The 20,813-nt window shown below is 39.2% G+C and overlaps 1 protein-coding gene across 3 annotated transcripts in view; it reads right to left on the bottom strand.

Annotated features, from left to right (window-relative positions):
• Positions 1-20,813, bottom strand: part of LOC117317384 (mitogen-activated protein kinase kinase kinase 13-A-like) — a 187,298-nt gene that overhangs the window by 75,648 nt on the left and 90,837 nt on the right. The window contains exon 1 of one of the 3 annotated variants that reach the window (XM_033872191.1): positions 14,694-14,904. The exons of the other annotated variants lie outside the window; for them this stretch is intronic. The gene's annotated coding sequence lies outside the window, so the exon portion shown is untranslated. Of the gene's footprint in view, positions 1-14,693; positions 14,905-20,813 lie in introns of those variants that run through there. 3 annotated transcript variants of the gene reach the window in all.

Raw genomic sequence — 20,813 nt, forward strand, 5'->3', positions numbered from 1 at the left:
ACCATAGACACGCTACAGCATGAATGACGATCATGAATATTCACAAGGCCAGACTCCTTCCCAAATCGTCAAGTCTAATCACCATGACAATCTGATGGTTACATACTCTAAGCAGGCCTTCAGAATCTTTATCCAAAGTTATAATTTGACAAATCAAATAATACCCAATTCTAAAAGTTCACAACAATAATACTTATGAGATATCTTAAAAGGGTGGATTTTCTTTTTATAAAAAAACAACAACATAATTCATATACCAAGCAAAACAAGTCATATTACATTTCCAAGTTAGGGGTCTGCCATTCAGTATCATGTACTGCAGTCTACACATTTGTGTAACTAAGACTAAAAGATCAGATTGAGTTGAAAAGCACTCAAAAGCACTTTCAAAGATTTATTTCTAATACACAATGTATTCCTTTTGGATCTCTCCATTCTACCGATGGGGAGCAAGACTCATTGTTTATACAATGTATATCAATTAGTTCATCCATAGATGCTTCAGACCAAATCTGGACAAAATCCTTCCATCCCTATGGAAGAAGAGTATTTTATGAAGAATTTGCATTGTTTTCCCTTGGGCCCTACCCATCGGACTCCTGGGAGACCAGACACACCATTTATAAATGGATGCTTCACACCAAATTTAGACCAAATCCTTTCATTCCTACTGAAGAAGATGGATTTTAAAGAATTTGTTATACATTGTATTTCCTCTATAAAAAAAGGCTCCACTCCTCAGGCCCTTGAAGGGCCAGAGCCAGCATTTATACAAAATTTGTCATTTGTATTTTGTATTTGATATTAGCCATATACATCACTGAGCTGGGTTTTTGTTCCCTGAAAGTCTGAGATACACCTAGAATAACAAATTAAGACCAATTTTTATCAGTTGAGTTGGTTTTTGACTACTATTTATTTCAAAAACAAAGAAAATGTCTAATTCTAATAGTATATAGGAATCAAAACAATAGATCATATTTTTACACAACATTATTTGTATATTTTCACCTTGCTAGCTTGCATAATACCATACTGAAGTTCAAATATGATTCCTCTTACAATTTCATTTTACATGTACGGAAAATTGATTATGAAAGTTATTAAAAAATTATGATAAACATGCACTTATACCCAATATATAAGGGGGCATCACACTTACATGATGAGGAGGTATATCCAAATGTCCTATCTATGTCCAAACAATGAAAATCTTCTGCCATGTGCAAACTTATTCAATTTCAATCACCAAGCAATTTCTGAATTTTTCATCAACAGCATGCAGCAACCATTTCTTCTCTAAAACATTTCATTCTGTCTCACTAAAAATTATACGTATCAGTTTTTGTATGGAATTTTTTTATATAAATACCTTTTAATTTTAACTCTTTTACTTGGTCCTATAAATATGACATAAAGCCCAGTCCATTTGACTTTTAAGGGATGAAAGGATTAGACAATTATAGCTAAAATCATCTTGTTTGAAAATAGTTCAAAGGAGCAATTTCCCTTACAAACATTAACACCCCTATCACCAACCACAAGTTTAACATGGGAGGGCCCACTTCAGATCTTCTGGGATGAAATGGTGGTCACACTTTTAATTCCAGTGAAAACTAGCACATTTGATAATTAGGTGTGAGCTAATGCAAAAATTATCTAGATAATTAAAAGACACTTTGCAGAGAGCTGTAGCCCCTAAGGGGCACATACTCTGGGGGATGCAATCATTGACTCCCAAAGGCCTGACAGATGTTTTTTCTCATACAGGTTGTCCCATAATGTTAAACTACATATTAAGTCCATCTTGATCCTTTGAAGTAAAATAAATGTCTGGATAGCGTATTTTGTGGGCATGTAGAATTTTTAATTGTTGATTTACCTTTTATAGATAAATTTTGCAACATTTACTGAGGTTCCATTATAATATCATCATCTTTAATCTAAATGTATCTTTCAAGTGTATTTATTCTATACCCGTATATCTCCACACTTCATGCTTTATATTTCCTTAACATTGCAAGTACATAATGTACATATATTAACATTCAAAATGAAATGAATACATAAATTTCTTATGGAAAATTCTAATTTTATACTATTTATCATGCAGAAAATATTTGAAAATCAATAACAACATCAGCGAAATCCCACATATACTTTTAACAGTACATTTGAAAGAAGAAACCAGTTCAACACACATGTGCAATAAAAACGCTCAATTTAACTCATTCAACTGAGGAACAATTCCAGTCAAATGAATTTATGAAAATCAATTTGACATTATTTCTTTCTCAAAATGCTGCCAGCTAAATGTAGAGAAAAAATCAAGCCAAATTGAATTTCTAATATTTGTGATAATGTCAACTGGTTTTTAAAGTATTAACCAGCTAGTATTAACCTGCTAGCATTAACCTGCTAGTATTAACCTGCTAGCATTAACCAGCTAGCATTAACCTGCTAGCATTAACCAGCTAGCATTAACCTGCTAGCATTAACCAGCTAGCATTAACCTGCTAGCATTAACCTGCTAGTATTAACCAGCTAGGATTAACCAGCTAGTATTAACCAGCTAAGATTAACCTGCTAGCATTAACCAGCTAGCATTAACCTGCTAGCATTAACCAGCTAGGTTTAACAAGCTAGTATTAACCAGCTAGCATTAACCAGCTAACATTAACCTGCTAGCATTAACCAGCTAGCATTAACCTGCTAGCATTAACCAGCTAGCATTAACCAGTTAGGATTAACCAGCTAGTATTAACCTGCTGGTATTAACCAGCTGGTATTAACCTGCTAGTATTAACCTGCTAGCATTAACCAGCTAGCATTAACCTGCTAGCATTAACCAGCTAGCATTAACCTGCTAGTATTAACCAGCTAGTATTAACCTGCTAGCATTAACTCTTTGCGTACTTAGTGTTCTTTCCGGATTCCGTACCGGAAGTAGTTATTAGGCTCGCCCCCGGAAGTTTAAACAAAATGGCAGACTACATGTGCATTTTTGGTGTGTTGTTATTTTCATATAGAAACAGAAAGGTAAGTGTTATCTTCGTACATGATTAAGAAATATTTAACAAAGTAACATCTATATCAGATTTATTACTCTGAAACGTCATAGACTCTGATATCTAAAATGCTAATGTAGCAAGCCGCCATATTGTTTACATTAAGAACATATTGAGAAAATATGAACTATTACTCTACCGAAAAAACACGTTAAACACACGAAATAAAAATTATTGAACAACCAAAGTGTTTGTTTCAAAAGCTTTGAAAACATTTAATAAATCATTGCATTTGGTAATTGTATTTATCGGTTGATGCTGTCAACAAATCAACACTTTAATAACGTCAACTAAGTATGTCGACTATAGTCGACAGCGGGGAAGACGGAGCACATTTTTATGTCGACTATAGTCGACAGCGGGGAAGACGGAGCACATTTTATGTCGAAAATAGTCGACAACGGTACTGAAAGAGTTAACCAGCTAGCATTAACCTGCTAGCATTAACCAGCTAGCATTAACCTGTTAGTATTAACCTGCTAGCATTTACCAGCTAGTATTAACCAGCTAGTATTAACCTGCTAGTATTAACCTGCTAGTATTAACCAGCTAGTATTAACCAGCTGGTATTAACCTGCTAGTATTAACCTGCTAGTATTAACCAGCTAGTATTAACATGCAGCTACATCTGTCTTTAACTTTGGTGTCCATACATCTGTCTTAACTATGGTGTCCATACATCTGTCCTTAACTATGGTGTCCATACATCTGTCTTTATGGAGTCCATACATCTGTCTTTAACTATCGTGTCCATACATCTGTCTTTAAACTATGGTGTCCATACATCTGTCTTTAACTATGGTGTCCATACATCTGTCTTAAACTATGGTGTCCATACATCTGTCTTAAACTATGGTGTCCATACATCTGTCTTAACTATGGAGTCCATACATCTGTCCTTAACTATGGTGTCCATACATCTGTCTTTAAACTATGGTGTCCATACATGTCTTTAACTATGGTGTCCATACATCTGTCTTAAACTATGGTGTCCATACATCTGTCTTAAACTATGGTGTCCATACATCTGTCTTAACTATGGTGTCCATACATCTGTCCTTAACTATGGTGTCCATACATCTGTCTTTATGGAGTCCATACATCTGTCTTTAACTATCGTGTCCATACATCTGTCTTTAAACTATGGTGTCCATACATCTGTCTTTAACTATGGTGTCCATACATCTGTCTTAAACTATGGTGTCCATACATCTGTCTTAACTATGGAGTCCATACATCTGTCCTTAACTATGGTGTCCATACATCTGTCTTTAAACTATGGTGTCCATACATGTCTTTAACTATGGTGTCCATACATCTGTCTTAAACTATGGTGTCCATACATCTGTCTTAAACTATGGTGTCCATACATCTGTCTTAAACTATGGTGTCCATACATCTGTCTTTAACTATGGTGTCCATACATCTATCTTTAACTATGGTGTCCATACATCTGTCTTTACTATGGTATCCACACATCTGTCTTTAACTATGGTGTCCATACATCTGTCTTTAACTATGGTGTCCATACATCTGTCTTTAAACTATGGTGCCCATACATCTGTCTTAACTATGGTGTCCATACATCTGTCTTTAAACTATGGTGTCCATACATCTGTCTTTAACTATGGTGTCCATACATCTGTCTTTACTATGGTATCCACACATCTGTCTTTAACTATGGTGTCCATACATCTGTCTTTAACTATGGTGTCCATACATCTGTCTTAACTATGGTGCCCATACATCTGTCTTAACTATGGTGCCCATACATCTGTCTTAACTATGGTGTCCATACATCTGTCTTAACTATGGTGTCCATACATCTGTCTTTAAACTATGGTGTCCATACATCTATCTTTAACTATGGTGTCCATACATCTGTCTTTAACTATGGTGTCCATACATCTGTCTTCAACTATGGTGTCCATACATCTGTCTTAACTATGGTGTCCATACATTTGTCTTTAAACTATGGTGTCCATACATCTGTCTTTAACTATGGTGTCCATACATCTGTCTTCAACTATGGTGTCCATACATCTGTCTTTAAACTATGGTGTCCATACATCTGTCTTAACTATGGTGTCCATACATCTGTCTTAACTATGGTGTCCATACATCTGTCTTAACTATGGTGTCCATACATCTGTCTTTAACTATGGTGTCCATACACCTGTCTTTAACTATGGAGTCCATACATCTGTCTTTAACTATGGTGTCCATACAGCTGTCTTAACTATGGTGTCCATACATCTATCTTTAACTATGGTGTCCATACATCTGTCTTAACTATGGTGTCCATACATCTGTCTTAACTATGGTGTCCATACATCTGTCTTTAACTATGGTGTCCATACACCTGTCTTTAACTATGGAGTCCATACATCTGTCTTTAAACTATGGTGTCCATACATCTGTCTTTAACTATGGTGTCCATACATCTGTCTTTAACTATGGTGTCCATACATCTGTCTTCAACTATGGAGTCCATACATCTGTCTTTAAACTATGGTGTCCATAATCTGTCTTTAACTATGGAGTCCATACATCTGTCTTTAAACTATGGTGTCCATACATCTGTCTTTAACTATGGTGTCCATACATCTGTCTTTAACTATGGTGTCCATACATCTGTCTTTAACTATGGTGTCCATACATCTGTCTTTAACTATGGTGTCCATACATCTGTCTTTAACTATGGAGTCCATACATCTGTCTTTAAACTATGGTGTCCATACATCTGTCTTTAAACTATGGTGTCCATACATCTGTCTTTAACTATGGTGTCCATACATCTGTCTTTAACTATGGTGTCCATACATCTGTCTTAACAATGGTGTCCATACATCAATCTTTAACTATGGTGTCCATACATCTGTCTTAACAATGGTGTCCATACATCAATCTTTAACTATGGTGTCCATACATCTGTCTTAACTATGGTGTCCATACATCTGTCTTTAAACTATGGGTGTCCATACATCTGTCTTTAACTATGGTGTCCATACATCTGTCTTAACAATGGTGTCCATACATCAATCTTTAACTATGGTGTCCATACATCTGTCTTAACAATGGTGTCCATACATCAATCTTTAACTATGGTGTCCATACATCTGTCTTTAACTATGGTGTCCATACATCTGTCTTTAAACTATGGAGTCCATACATCTGTCTTTAACTATGGTGTCCATACATCTGTCTTTAACTATGGTGTCCATACATCTGTCTTTAACTATGGTGTCCATACATCGGTCTTTAAACTATGGTGTCCATACATCTGTCTTTAACTATGGTGTCCATACATCGGTCTTTAAACTATGGTGTCCATACATCTGTCTAACTATGGTGTCCATACATCTGTCTTTAAACTATGGTGTCCATACATCTGTCTAACTATGGTGTCCATACATCTGTCTTTAACTATGGTGTCCATACATCTGTCTAACTATGGTGTCCATACATCTGTCTTTAACTATGGTGTCCATACATCTGTCTTTAAACTATGGAGTCCATACATCTGTCTTTAACTATGGTGTCCATACATCTGTCTTTAACTATGGTGTCCATACATTGGTCTTTAAACTATGGTGTCCATACATCTGTCTAACTATGGTGTCCATACATCTGTCTTTAAACTATGGTGTCCATACATCTGTCTTAACTATGGAGTCCATACATCTGTCCTTAACTATGGTGTCCATACATCTGTCTAACTATGGTGTCCATACATCTGTCTTTAACTATGGTGTCCATACATCTGTCTAACTATGGTGTCCATACATCTGTCTTTAAACTATGGTGTCCATACATCTGTCTTTAAACTATGCATGGTGTCCATACATCTGTCTTAAACTATGGTGTCTATACATCTGTCTTTAAACTACTATTTGAGTGAAAGCTACAGGAACATTTCAGAAAATGGCTTCATCTACAAGATTCTATAATCTGGATGAAGACGTGTTGCTGAGGATTGTTGCAGAAAAAGGCAGTGCTAACACACAGCAAGTAATGTTTTTGTTGATATTGAATTTACATTATTAAAATTTGATCATTGCAACAGACTTTACTTTTATTACTTGCATGTAGTCTTGAAAAAAATGGAATAATTTCAATGTGGTTATAATAAAACAGTTTTTGTATGGATATTTCTGGAAACAGCACTTTTACTTTCCCCCTTGACAGAAATATTTTCCTTGGCTTCGCCTAGCAAATAGTTAGTGTCTCGTGGGTCAACAAATGAGCTATTAATCTCACATACATGCAATAACTGTATATTATATGCAGATAATAACCCCTCCCTAACACTATAGGCAGAAAATGACCCCTCTCCAACACTATAAACATATATGACCCCTCCCCAACACTAAACAGATTATAACTAAACCCTTTCCAACACTTTAAACAGATAACTCCTCCATGATACTATAGAGAAATAACAAGCCCTCCCTTATACTAGACAAAAAATATATCTAACACCCCAATATATTAAAGGCAGAAACTGACCTCTCCCCAACACTATGAACAGTTTACATTTCTCCAGAGCATGATGAACAGATATCAATCTGATACTATAGTGGTATATCACCCCTCCCAAACATAGAGAAGTTAATAATCTCTTCCCAACACTAAGAACAGATAATATATACCCTCAACACTATAGGCAGATAATAACCCCTCCCCAGTTCTACAGGCAGATAGTGACCCCTCCCAAACACTACAGGCAGATAGTGACCCCTCTCAAACACTACTGGTAGATAGCGACCCCTCCCAAACACTACATGTAGATAGTGACCCCTCCCAAACACTACAGATAGATAGTGACCCCTCCCAAACACTACAGGTAGATAGTGACCCCTCCCAAACACTACAGGTAGATAGTGACCCCTCCCAAACACTACATGTAGATAGTGACCCCTCTCAAACACTACAGGCAGATAGTGACCCCTCTCAAACACTACAGGTAGATAGTGACCCCTCCCAAACACTACAGGTAAATAGTGACCCCTCCCAAACACTACAGGTAGATAGTGACCCCTCTCAAACACTACAGGTAGATAGTGACCCCTCTCAAACACTACAGGTAGATAGCGACCCCTCCCAAACACTACAGGCAGATAGTGACCCCTCTCAAACACTACAGGTAGATAGCGACCCCTCCCAAACACTACATGTAGATAGTGACCCCTCTCAAACACTACAGATAGATAGTGACCCCTCTCAAACACTACAGGTAGATAGTGACCCCTCCCAAACACTACATGTAGATAGTGACCCCTCTCAAACACTACAGATAGATAGTGACCCCTCTCAAACACTACAGATAGATAGTGACCCCTCTCAAACACTACATGTAGATAGTGACCCCTCTCAAACACTACAGATAGATAGTGACCCCTCTCAAACACTACAGGTAGATAGCGACCCCTCCCAAACACTACATGTAGATAGTGACCCCTCCCAAACACTACAGATAGATAGTGACCCCTCCCAAACACTACAGGTAGATAGTGACCCCTCCCAAACACTACAGGTAGATAGTGACCCCTCCCAAACAATACAGGTAGATAGTGACCCCTCCCAAACACTCTAGGTAGATAGTGACACCTCCCAAACACAACAGGTAGATAGTGACCCCTCCCAAACACTACAGGTAGATAATAACCCCTCCCCAGTACTACAGGCAGATAGTGACCCCTCTCAAACACTACAGGTAGATAGTGACCCCTCCCAAACACTACAGGTAGATAGTGACCCCTCCCAAACACTACAGATAGATAGTGACCCCTCCCAAACACTACAGGTAGATAGCGACCCCTCCCAAACACTACAGGTAGATAGTGACCCCTCCCAAACATTACAGGTAGATAGTGACCCCTCCCAAACACTACAGGTAGAGAGTGACCCCTCCCCAGTACTACATGTAGATAATAACCCCTCCCCAGTACTACAGGTAGATAGTGACCCCTCCCAAACACTACAGGTAGATAGCGACCCCTCCCAAACACTACAGGTAGATAGCGACCCCTCCCCAGTACTACAGGTAGATAGTGACCCCTCCCAAACACTACAGGTAGATAGTGACCCCTCCCAAACACTACAGGTAGATAGTGACCCCTCCCAAACACTACAGGTAGATAGTGACCCCTCCCAAACACTACAGGTAGATAGTGACCCCTCCCAAACACTACAGGTAGATAGTGACCCCTCCCAAACACTACAGGTAGATAGCGACCCCTCCCAAACACTACAGGTAGATAGTTACCCCTCCCAAACATTACAGGTAGATAGTGACCCCTCCCCAGTACTACATGTAGATAATAACCCCTCCCCAGTACTACAGGTATATAGTGACACCTCCCAAACACTACAGGTAGATAGTGACCCCTCCCAAACACTACAGGTAGATAGTGACCCCTCCCAAACACTACAGGTAGATAGTGACCCCTCCCAAACACTACAGGTAGATAGTGACCCCTCCCAAACACTACAGATAGATAGTGACCCCTCCCAAACACTACAGGTAGATAGTGACCCCTCCCAAACACTACAGGTAGATAGTGACCCCTCCCAAACACTACAGGTAGATAGTGACCCCTCCCCAGTACTACAGGTAGATAGTGACCCCTCCCAAACACTACAGGTAGATAGTGACCCCAAACACTACAGGTAGATAGTGACCCCTCCCAAACACTACAGGTAGATAGTGACCCCTCCCAAACACTACAGGTAGATAGTGACCCCTCCCAAACACTACAGGTAGATAGCGACCCCTCCCAAACACTACAGGTAGATAGTTACCCCTCCCAAACATTACAGGTAGATAGTGACCCCTCCCCAGTACTACATGTAGATAATAACCCCTCCCCAGTACTACAGGTATATAGTGACACCTCCCAAACACTACAGGTAGATAGTGACCCCTCCCAAACACTACAGGTAGATAGTGACCCCTCCCAAACACTACAGGTAGATAGTGACCCCTCCCAAACACTACAGATAGATAGTGACCCCTCCCAAACACTACAGGTAGATAGTGACCCCTCCCAAACACTACAGGTAGATAGTGATCCCTCCCAAACACTACAGGTAGATAGCGACCCCTCCCAAACACTACAGGTAGATAGTTACCCCTCCCAAACATTACAGGTAGATAGTGACCCCTCCCCAGTACTACATGTAGATAATAACCCCTCCCCAGTACTACAGGTATATAGTGACACCTCCCAAACACTACAGGTAGATAGTGACCCCTCCCAAACACTACAGGTAGATAGTGACCCCTCCCAAACACTACAGGTAGATAGTGACCCCTCCCAAACACTACAGATAGATAGTGACCCCTCCCAAACACTACAGGTAGATAGTGACCCCTCCCAAACACTACAGGTAGATAGTGATCCCTCCAAAACACTACAGGTAGATAGCGACCCCTCCCAAACACTACAGGTAGATAGTTACCCCTCCCAAACATTACAGGTAGATAGTGACCCCTCCCCAGTACTACATGTAGATAATAACCCCTCCCCAGTACTACAGGTATATAGTGACACCTCCCAAACACTACAGGTAGATAGTGACCCCTCCCAAACACTACAGGTAGATAGTGACCCCTCCCAAACACTACGGGTAGATAGTGACCCCTCCCAAACACTACAGGTAGATAGTGACCCCTCCCAAACACTACAGGTAGATAGTGACCCCTCCCAAACACTACAGGTAGATAGCGACCCCTCCCAAACACTACAGGTAGATAGTGACCCCTCCCCAGTACTACAGGTAGATAGTGACACCTCCCAAACACTACAGGTAGATAGTGACCCCAAACACTACAGGTAGATAGTGACCCCTCCCCAACACTACAGGTAGATAGTACTCCCCAGTACTACAGACAGACATTGAACCCTCCCAATAACAATATAGTTATAATGACTCCTCCTGTATACTAGACAGATAATACAACCCCCCCCCCCCCCCAACCCACTCAAGATATTTAAATACAGACAGAAAATCTATAGGCACAATAACACCTCCCCAACACAACAAACAACAACATTGGGCCCCTTTTTCCAGTCGAACAACATATGGTATAACTGTCTGTATATGACAAAAAAATATCACATTTAATTTGCATTTACATGTGCCAAGTGCATTATTGCATGAATACACTCACTGATTCAAATGTGAATAAATTTCACAAATACCAGGTTCTATTAGTATATCCATTAATTCAGCTTTAATTCAAATAGGGATCCGGTGTAAATTTTTGATATTTTGCCCCGAGCTACACACATCTGTTGTTTTGAACAGATATCTCAAAGAGTACTCTCATCCCAAAATTTTAATTCAATCTTTAATTGACAAAAGAACAAAAACACTTGAACAGTGAGATTTACACAAATTTTAAAAGACAATCTGTTGAAACTAAACTGATTGAGAGATTATAGACAGTGTGGATTAGAGAAACATGAGCACATGTTGCCTATAATTTAAGAGGCTGGTCCTAATTAACTGTTTTAGCCAGAGGCTGGGTTAGATAGGATGCTTCTCCATGTCACAGGTTACTGCATGATACCTGACCAACCAGAATATTCTAAAAGTTGGAAAGAAACAGGTTAATTTATCTTTAGGAAGGAGGCATATATTATCAATACAATTGTAAAACTTAAGATGAAGTAATGAAAAAGTATACATATTATACATTATAAAAGTATCTAAATCAGCTTACAACAGTAGATTACTCTAGCTTCCTCAGATGAAAGTGTCCGTGCTGTTTGATAGACCTGAGATGGGAGGAAACTGGAATTCCTTAAAACCAACAGGCCATGTAACACCATATCTACATGTCCATTTAGGGAATCTAATTCTGGTCCAAAGCATCTCTTTAAGTTTAATGATTTCTATAAGTTTAATGTTTTCTATAAGTTAAACATTTTCTACAAGTTAACTGTAACTGTTTTCTTTAAGTTGATGAGTTTCAGTTTTTCTATTAGATAATGTTTTCCATAATGTTTTCTGTGGTATATCCTCCTTAATATGTGTCTGTGTGTGCATTACCAGATTATCTGACCACTGGTCAGTGACACTATATAAATGTCACTATAATTGTGCCAATAATCCAACATGAAGTGTGTGAATTCAGTTCTACAGTGTTACAACTCCACAATCCCAATGTTAACATCTCACTGGGCAAACTTAAGACTGGTGGAAATCAAAGTATTTTGTCAGAGGGCCAAAACCTTTCCCTGACGAAATACACCCTGTATGCACTAACATTTTTAAAGTGACAAATCTGATATTTCTGAGGATTTTAATTCACACTAAAACAACATCATATTAATTGTTAAGCCCTGGGTTACATGGAACATATTAATTGCTACACAATTTGGTTTTGATTAATTCTACCAGGGAATTAGTAACAGCTGTATATGCCAAGAAAAACATGTAATATATATCTAAGTACAATGGTCCAGATCCCATAGGACTAATTGAAATTTCCACTTTCAACATTTTGAAAACAAAAATATCAAAGTAGGCTAAGTTTATTCATGTCAATATTTTTTTCTAGCCTTTCATTCCAGTATACTATTGGCCTAATATCAGGTTTTTGGGTCTCTTGGCTATTTAGAAGTCATTGCTTAAAAATGTCAGCCTTCTTGACTCCTAGCTGTGGCCTTGAATGTAGGTAAAGATAATTAATTCATTTGGACTAATATGGTAGCCTTCATCCAAGCATGCTACAGGCCCAATATCAACTCCCTTACTGCCTCTTGGTTATTGAGAAAAAGTTGTATACAAATTTTAGCCTATTTGACCCCTGTGACCTTGAATGAAGATCAAGGTAATTCATTTGAACAAACTTGATAGCCTTCCACCACAGCATGTTACAGGCCCAATATCAAGTCCCTGGGCCTGTTGGTTATTTAGAAGAAGTCATTTTCAGGTCAAGGTCATTATTTTGAATAAACCTGGTAGCCCTTCCATCCAGCATGCTACTGGACCAATATCAGGTCTCTGTGCCTCATGGTTATTAAGAAAAGGTTGTTTAAAAGAAAGTGTTGATTCAGGACAGCCGGACTGACAGAGGCTGGCCAGCCTGAAGGATGCTGCACCACAGCATAAGCTAACTTGCCCTTTGGGCAGGTGAGCTTAAAACAGAAAATATTCCATTAGACAAACAGCAGGAGCACAGAGACTTGTGTAGCAGTCGACTGACACCGTAGAGGTGGTGTTGGGTTCATGTAGATTACATTGTAAAAGCAGTCTGTTTTACTATAGAGGAATCCTCAACCAGAAATCAATATTCTACATAGATTGGAAATAGGACATATGGGGAAAACTGACAACACTAGGGAATCCTGCTGGCTAGGACTGGTAGTAGGAAAAGCTGAATGGCAGACATTTGTGAGTTTAACTTATAATAATGTCAGGGGTGAGGAGGCCCACAGTGCTACTGAGGGAAGGGGAGGTTGATAGACTAAGGGATTGGATATTAAAAACACTACTGAGGGATGTGGAGGTTGATATAGACTAAGGCATTGGGTATTAAATTAAGACACTACTGAGGGAAGGGGAGGTTGATAGACTAAGGGATTGGATATCAAAGACACTACTGAGGGAAGAGGAGGTTGATAGACTAAGGGATTAGGTATTAAAGACACTACTGAGGGATGGGGAGGTTGATAGACTAAGGGATTAGGTATTAAAAACACTACTGAGGGATGTGGAGGTTGATAGACTAAGGGATTGGGTATTAAAAACACTACTGAGGGATGTGGAGGTTGATATAGACTAAGGCATTGGGTATTAAATTAAGACACTACTGAGGGAAGGGGAGGTTGATAGACTAAGGGATTGGGTATTAAAAACACTACTGAGGGATGTGGAGGTTGATATAGACTAAGGCATTGGGTATTAAATTAAGACACTACTGAGGGAAGAGGAGGTTGATAGACTAAGGAATTGGATATCAAAGACACTACTGAGGGAAGAGGAGGTTGATAGACTAAGGGATTAGGTATTAAAGACACTACTGAGGGATGGGGAGGTTGATAGACTAAGGGATTGGATATCAAAGACACTACTGAGGGAAGAGGAGGTTGATAGACTAAGGGATTAGGTATTAAAGACACTACTGAGGGATGGGGAGGTTGATATAGACTAAGGGATTGGGTATTAAAGACACAACAGGATTGAGTGATAGATAGAGGGAGACTTGAGGGATAGAAGAAAAACATAGACAGTGCTACTGACAATGGAAAAAGTTTAAAGACAAGGGATAAGGTATCAAAGAATAAACAAGGGTGAGAGTGATAGATAGAGGGAATATAAGATAATGGAGGACTGCAGGAACGAGAGACAGTACCACTAGTCAGAGTCGAGGAACATATAAGCTTTAAACACCCTTAACTCTAAATCTAAATCTAGAGATTTCAAACCCAAATCAGAGATATGGATTTGTAGGGCTTGTAAAACAGAAGTTAATTGAAGAAGCATTTATTTCCATTAAAGCTGAAAATGTATGAACAGATTGATAGAGTACACATATTCCAATATCCATCTTTTTAAAGGTTTGATGAAATACCTGAGTGACCTACTTCAGGAAGGTAGATTTGTACATACCACAGGAAATCCTATGAAGTAGTTTGTTATTGTGATCAATGTCAGATATTATTTCCATAGCTTGACACACTGAATCATATCCTCATTGTCTTAACACTCAAGTTGTAGGACATCAAATTTCCAAACTTTCATTAAATCACAAAAACAGTAGTAAACATTGATTCTCACAAGTTGATTGACTGATTTATATGTCCTCTCCAGGTGAATACTCAGGTGTGTATTGGGAAGTATGTGTGTACCTATAAACATACAGGTATAACTTGTTAAGGTAAACTGAAAATCCACACATTTTAAAAGGGACCAGGTACACAAGTCTTATATCATTCTTAAATATATCCAGCTCATTCGGTCATATGACTGCTGGTTGGTAACAACACTAAACACCAAGACAAGGTAGATTTTGTAAACAATAAGGTGATCAGCTGATACAATAGGCATTGTGTATATATATAGATGTAAATAGGGTAACACACATTGGGAATAGATGTCAACAGATCATATCACTAAAATCATAACTATATTATAGTGTCCTCGATGGATGAGGAGTACCGTGTTGATCCTCAAATATTACGCCTTGTGTAAATGTTTAGTATTAAAATCTGGGAATTCGGCCGAGGGATTAGTATTAGTGAACCTGAACTTGAACATAATTACATGCACTAGTATAAAATAAAGAAGTGCAAAAATGAAGAAGGGAAGTTATTTGTGGACAGGGCTATCTGTGGATGAATATGGTATTTATCTAGCTTACTAAATGTATTCTAAAATTGATAATTCTGCCAAAATGAAAGGAGGTTATTTGTAGATGATACAGTATATCTCTTTCCCCTATATTGGCCAGTATGACAGTCGTCCCAGGGGTCGGAGTTATTTGTAGATGATACAGTATATCTCTTTCCCCTATATTGGCCAGTATGACAGTCTGTCCCAGGGGTCGGAGTCATTTGTAGATGAATACAGTATATCTCTTTCCCCTATATTGGCCAGTATGACAGTCTGTCCCAGGGGTCAGAGTCATTTGTAGATGAATACAGTATATCTCTTTCCCCTATATTGGCCAGTATGACAGTCGTCCCAGGGGTCGGAGTTATTTGTAGATGATACAGTATATCTCTTTCCCCTATATTGGCCAGTATGACAGTCTGTCCCAGGGGTCGGAGTCATTTGTAGATGAATACAGTATATCTCTTTCCCCTATATTGGCCAGTATGACAGTCGTCCCAGGGGTCAGAGTCATTTGTAGATGATACAGTATATCTCTTTCCCCTATATTGGCCAGTGTGACAGTCTGTCCCAGGGGTCGGAGTTATTTGTAGATGATACAGTATATCTCTTTCCCCTATATTGGCCAGTGTGACAGTCTGTCCCAGGGGTTAGAGTCATTTGTAGATGATACAGTATATCTCTTTCCCCTATATTGGCCAGTATGACAGTCTGTCCCAGGGGTCAGAGTCATTTGTAGATGAATACAGTATATCTCTTTCCCCTATATTGGCCAGTATGACAGTCTGTCCCAGGGGTCAGAGTCATTTGTAGATGATACAGTATATTTCTTTCCCCTATATTGGCCAGTGTGACAGTCTGTCCCAGGGGTTAGAGTCATTTGTAGATGAATACAGTATATCTCTTTCCCCTATATTGGCCAGTATGACAGTCTGTCCCAGGGGTCGGAGTCATTTGTAGATGAATACAGTATATTTCTTTCCCCTATATTGGCCAGTGTGACAGTCTGTCCCAGGGGTCGGAGTCATTTGTAGATGAAAACAGTATATCTCTTTCCCCTATATTGGCCAGTATGACAGTCTGTCCCAGGGGTCGGAGTCATTTGTAGATGAATACAGTATATTTCTTTCCCCTATATTGGCCAGTGTGACAGTCTGTCCCAGGGGTCGGAGTCATTTGTAGATGAATTCATTTGTATATTTCTTTCCCCTATATTGGCCAGTGTGACAGTCTGTCCCAGGGGTCAGAGTCATTTGTAGATGAATACAGTATATCTCTTTCCCCTATATTGGCCAGTATGACAGTCTGTCCCAGGGGTCAGAGTCATTTGTAGATGATACAGTATATTTCTTTCCCCTATATTGGCCAGTGTGACAGTCTGTCCCAGGGGTTAGAGTCATTTGTAGATGAATACAGTATATCTCTTTCCCCTATATTGGCCAGTATGACAGTCTGTCCCAGGGGTCGGAGTCATTTGTAGATGAATACAGTATATTTCTTTCCCCTATATTGGCCAGTGTGACAGTCTGTCCCAGGGGTCGGAGTCATTTGTAGATGAAAACAGTATATCTCTTTCCCCTATATTGGCCAGTATGACAGTCTGTCCCAGGGGTCGGAGTCATTTGTAGATGAATACAGTATATTTCTTTCCCCTATATTGGCCAGTGTGACAGTCTGTCCCAGGGGTCGGAGTCATTTGTAGATGAATTCATTTGTATATTTCTTTCCCCTATATTGGCCAGTGTGACAGTCTGTCCCAGGGGTCGGAGTCATTTGTAGATGAATACAGTATATCTCTTTCCCCTATATTGGCCAGTGTGACAGTCTGTCCCAGGGGTCGGAGTCATTTGTAGATGAATACAGTATATCTCTTTCCCCTATATTGGCCAGTGTGACAGTCTGTCCCAGGGGTTAGAGTCATTTGTAGATGATACAGTATATCTCTTTCCCCTATATTGGCCAGTGTGACAGTCTGTCCCAGGGGTCGGAGTCATTTGTAGATGAATACAGTATATCTCTTTCCCCTATATTGGCCAGTGTGACAGTCTGTCACAGGGGTCGGAGTCATTTGTAGATGAATACAGTATATCTCTTTCCCCTATATTGGCCAGCTGTGTGACAGTCTGTCCCAGGGGTCGGAGTCATTTGTAGATGAATTCATTTGTATATTTCTTTCCCCTATATTGGCCAGTGTGACAGTCTGTCCCAGGGGTCAGAGTCATTTGTAGATGAATACAGTATATCTCTTTCCCCTATATTGGCCAGTATGACAGTCTGTCCCAGGGGTCAGAGTCATTTGTAGATGATACAGTATATCTCTTTCCCCTATATTGCCCAGTGTGACAGTCTGTCCCAGGGGATTTGATGGGATAGTTTTGAATGGTCATGTTACATAATATAAGATATTCATATTAGCTCAGACTGTAGGAAATTTCCTGTCAACCATCAGAGGGTTATATATTTGGTAATTAGGGATACATACATGGTACAACCTGAATCTGACACATACAGGTACAACCTTAATCTGACACATACAGGGTATGACCTTAATCTGACACATACAGGTACAACCTTAATCTGACATATACAGGATACAACCTTAATCTGACACATACAGGTACAACCTTAATCTGACATATACAGGGTACAACCTTAATCTGACACATACAGGGTATGACCTTAATCTGACACATACAGGGTACAACCTTAATCTGACACATACAGGGTACAACCTTAATCTGACACATACAGGATACAGCCTTAATCTGACATATACAGGATACAACCTTAATCTGACACATACAGGGTATGACCTTAATCTGACACATACAGGTACAACCTTAATCTGTCACATACAGGGTATGACCTTAATCTGACACATACAGGTAACAACCTTAATCTGACATATACAGGGTACAACCTTAATCTGACACATACAGGTACAACCTTAATCTGACACATACAGGATACAACTTTAATCTGACACATACAGGTACAACCTTAATCTGACACATACAGGTACAACCTTAATCTGACACATACAGGTACAACCTTAATCTGACACATACAGGGTATGACCTTAATCTGACACATACAGGATACAGCCTTAATCTGACACATACAGGGTATGACCTTAATCTGACACATACAGGGTACAACCTTAATCTGACACATACAGGATATGACCTTAATCTGACACATACAGGATATGACCTTAATCTGACACATACAGGGTACAACCTTAATCTGACACATACAGGGTATGACCTTAATCTGACACATACAGGTACAACCTTAATCTGACACATACAGGGTATGACCTTAATCTGACACATACAGGGTACAACCTTAATCTGACACATACAGGTACAACCTTAATCTGACACATACAGGTACAACCTTAATCTGACACATACATGGTACAACCTTAATCTGACACATACATGGTACAACCTTAATCTGACACATACAGGGTACAACCTTAATCTGACACATACAGGTACAACCTTAATCTGATACATACAGGATACAACCTTAATCTGACACATACAGGGTACAACCTTAATCTGACACATACAGGGTACAACCTTAATCTGACACATACAGGGTACAACCTTAATCTGACACATACAGGTACAACCTTAATCTGATACATACAGGTACAACCTTAATCTGACACATACAGGTACAACCTTAATCTGATACATACAGGGTATGACCTTAATCTGACACATACAGGATACAACCTTAATCTGACACATACAGGGTATGACCTTAATCTGACACATACAGGATATGACCTTAATCTGACACATACAGGATACAACCTTAATCTGACACATACAGGGTATGACCTTGATCTGACATATACAGGATACAACCTTAATCTGACACATACAGGGTAAAACCTTAATCTGACACATACAGGTTATGACCTTAATCTGACACATACAGGGTATGACCTTAATCTGACACATACAGGGTATGACCTTGATCTGACATATACAGGATACAACCTTAATCTGACACATGCAGGGTATGACCTTAATCTGACACATACAGGGTACAACCTTAATCTGACACATACAGGGTACAACCTTAATCTGACACATACAGGATATGACCTTGATCTGACACATACATGGTACAACCTTAATCTGACACATACAGGGTATGACCTTAATCTGACACATACAGGGTACAACCTTAATCTGACACATACAGGGTATGACCTTGATCTGACATATACAGGATACAACCTTAATCTGACACATACAGGGTATGACCTTGATCTGACATATACAGGGTACAACCTTAATCTGACACATACAGGTACAACCTTAATCTGACACATACAGGTACAACCTTAATCTGACACATACAGGGTATGACCTTAATCTGACACATACAGGGTGTGACCTTAATCTGACACATACAGGGTATGACCTTAATCTGACACATACAGGGTATGACCTTAATCTGACACATACAGGGTACAAGCTTAATCTGACACATACAGGATATGACCTTGATCTGACACATACATGGTACAACCTTAATCTGACACATACAGGGTATGACCTTAATCTGACACATACAGGATACAGCCTTAATCTGACACATACAGGGTACAACCTTAATCTGACACATACAGGGTACAACCTTAATCTGACACATACAGGGTATGACCTTGATCTGACACATACAGGGTACAACCTTAATCTGACACATACAGGGTACAACCTTAATCTGATACATACAGGGTACAACCTTAATCTGACACATACAGGTACAACCTTAATCTGACACATACAGGATACAACCTTAATCTGATACATACAGGGTATGACCTTGATCTGACACATACAGGATATGACCTTAATCTGATACATACAGGGTATGACCTTGATCTGATATATAATATATATACATATTTTCTTTGATAGGCATTTACACTGTCCATACTTGTGAGAGTGAATGATGACCATTCCTGATGTGTCTGCTAGCTTTATCAAACATATCAATACACCAGATATTGTCAATTGCTGGGCCTTACACAAACTGTTATATACAGTATCAATAGTAAAAAGGATCTCCAGTGCCAAGCTATGGAAAATCCTCCTCTTCATGACCTGATAATCAGTATATTGTTGCCCAACACATGGAGTGTCATTGGCCTGTTGAGGTGTGATAAGAGAGGAGGAGACGTGTTAAAACTGCTGACAATGTCATTCCTGTTCCCTACACTTCCACAATCACAACTCTCTTGGTTGACATCAGGCAAGTTAACCCACCAGTAATGTAAACTCTGGATTTATATTGGTTAAATGTGACGATTTGGTTAAAGGAATGTATGGTAAGTCAGTAATACTATCACACTGACACTGAATTTCTGTC

The sequence above is a fragment of the Pecten maximus genome, chromosome 19, assembly GCF_902652985.1.
Source record: "Pecten maximus chromosome 19, xPecMax1.1, whole genome shotgun sequence".
NCBI classification, from domain to species: domain Eukaryota; kingdom Metazoa; phylum Mollusca; class Bivalvia; order Pectinida; family Pectinidae; genus Pecten; species Pecten maximus.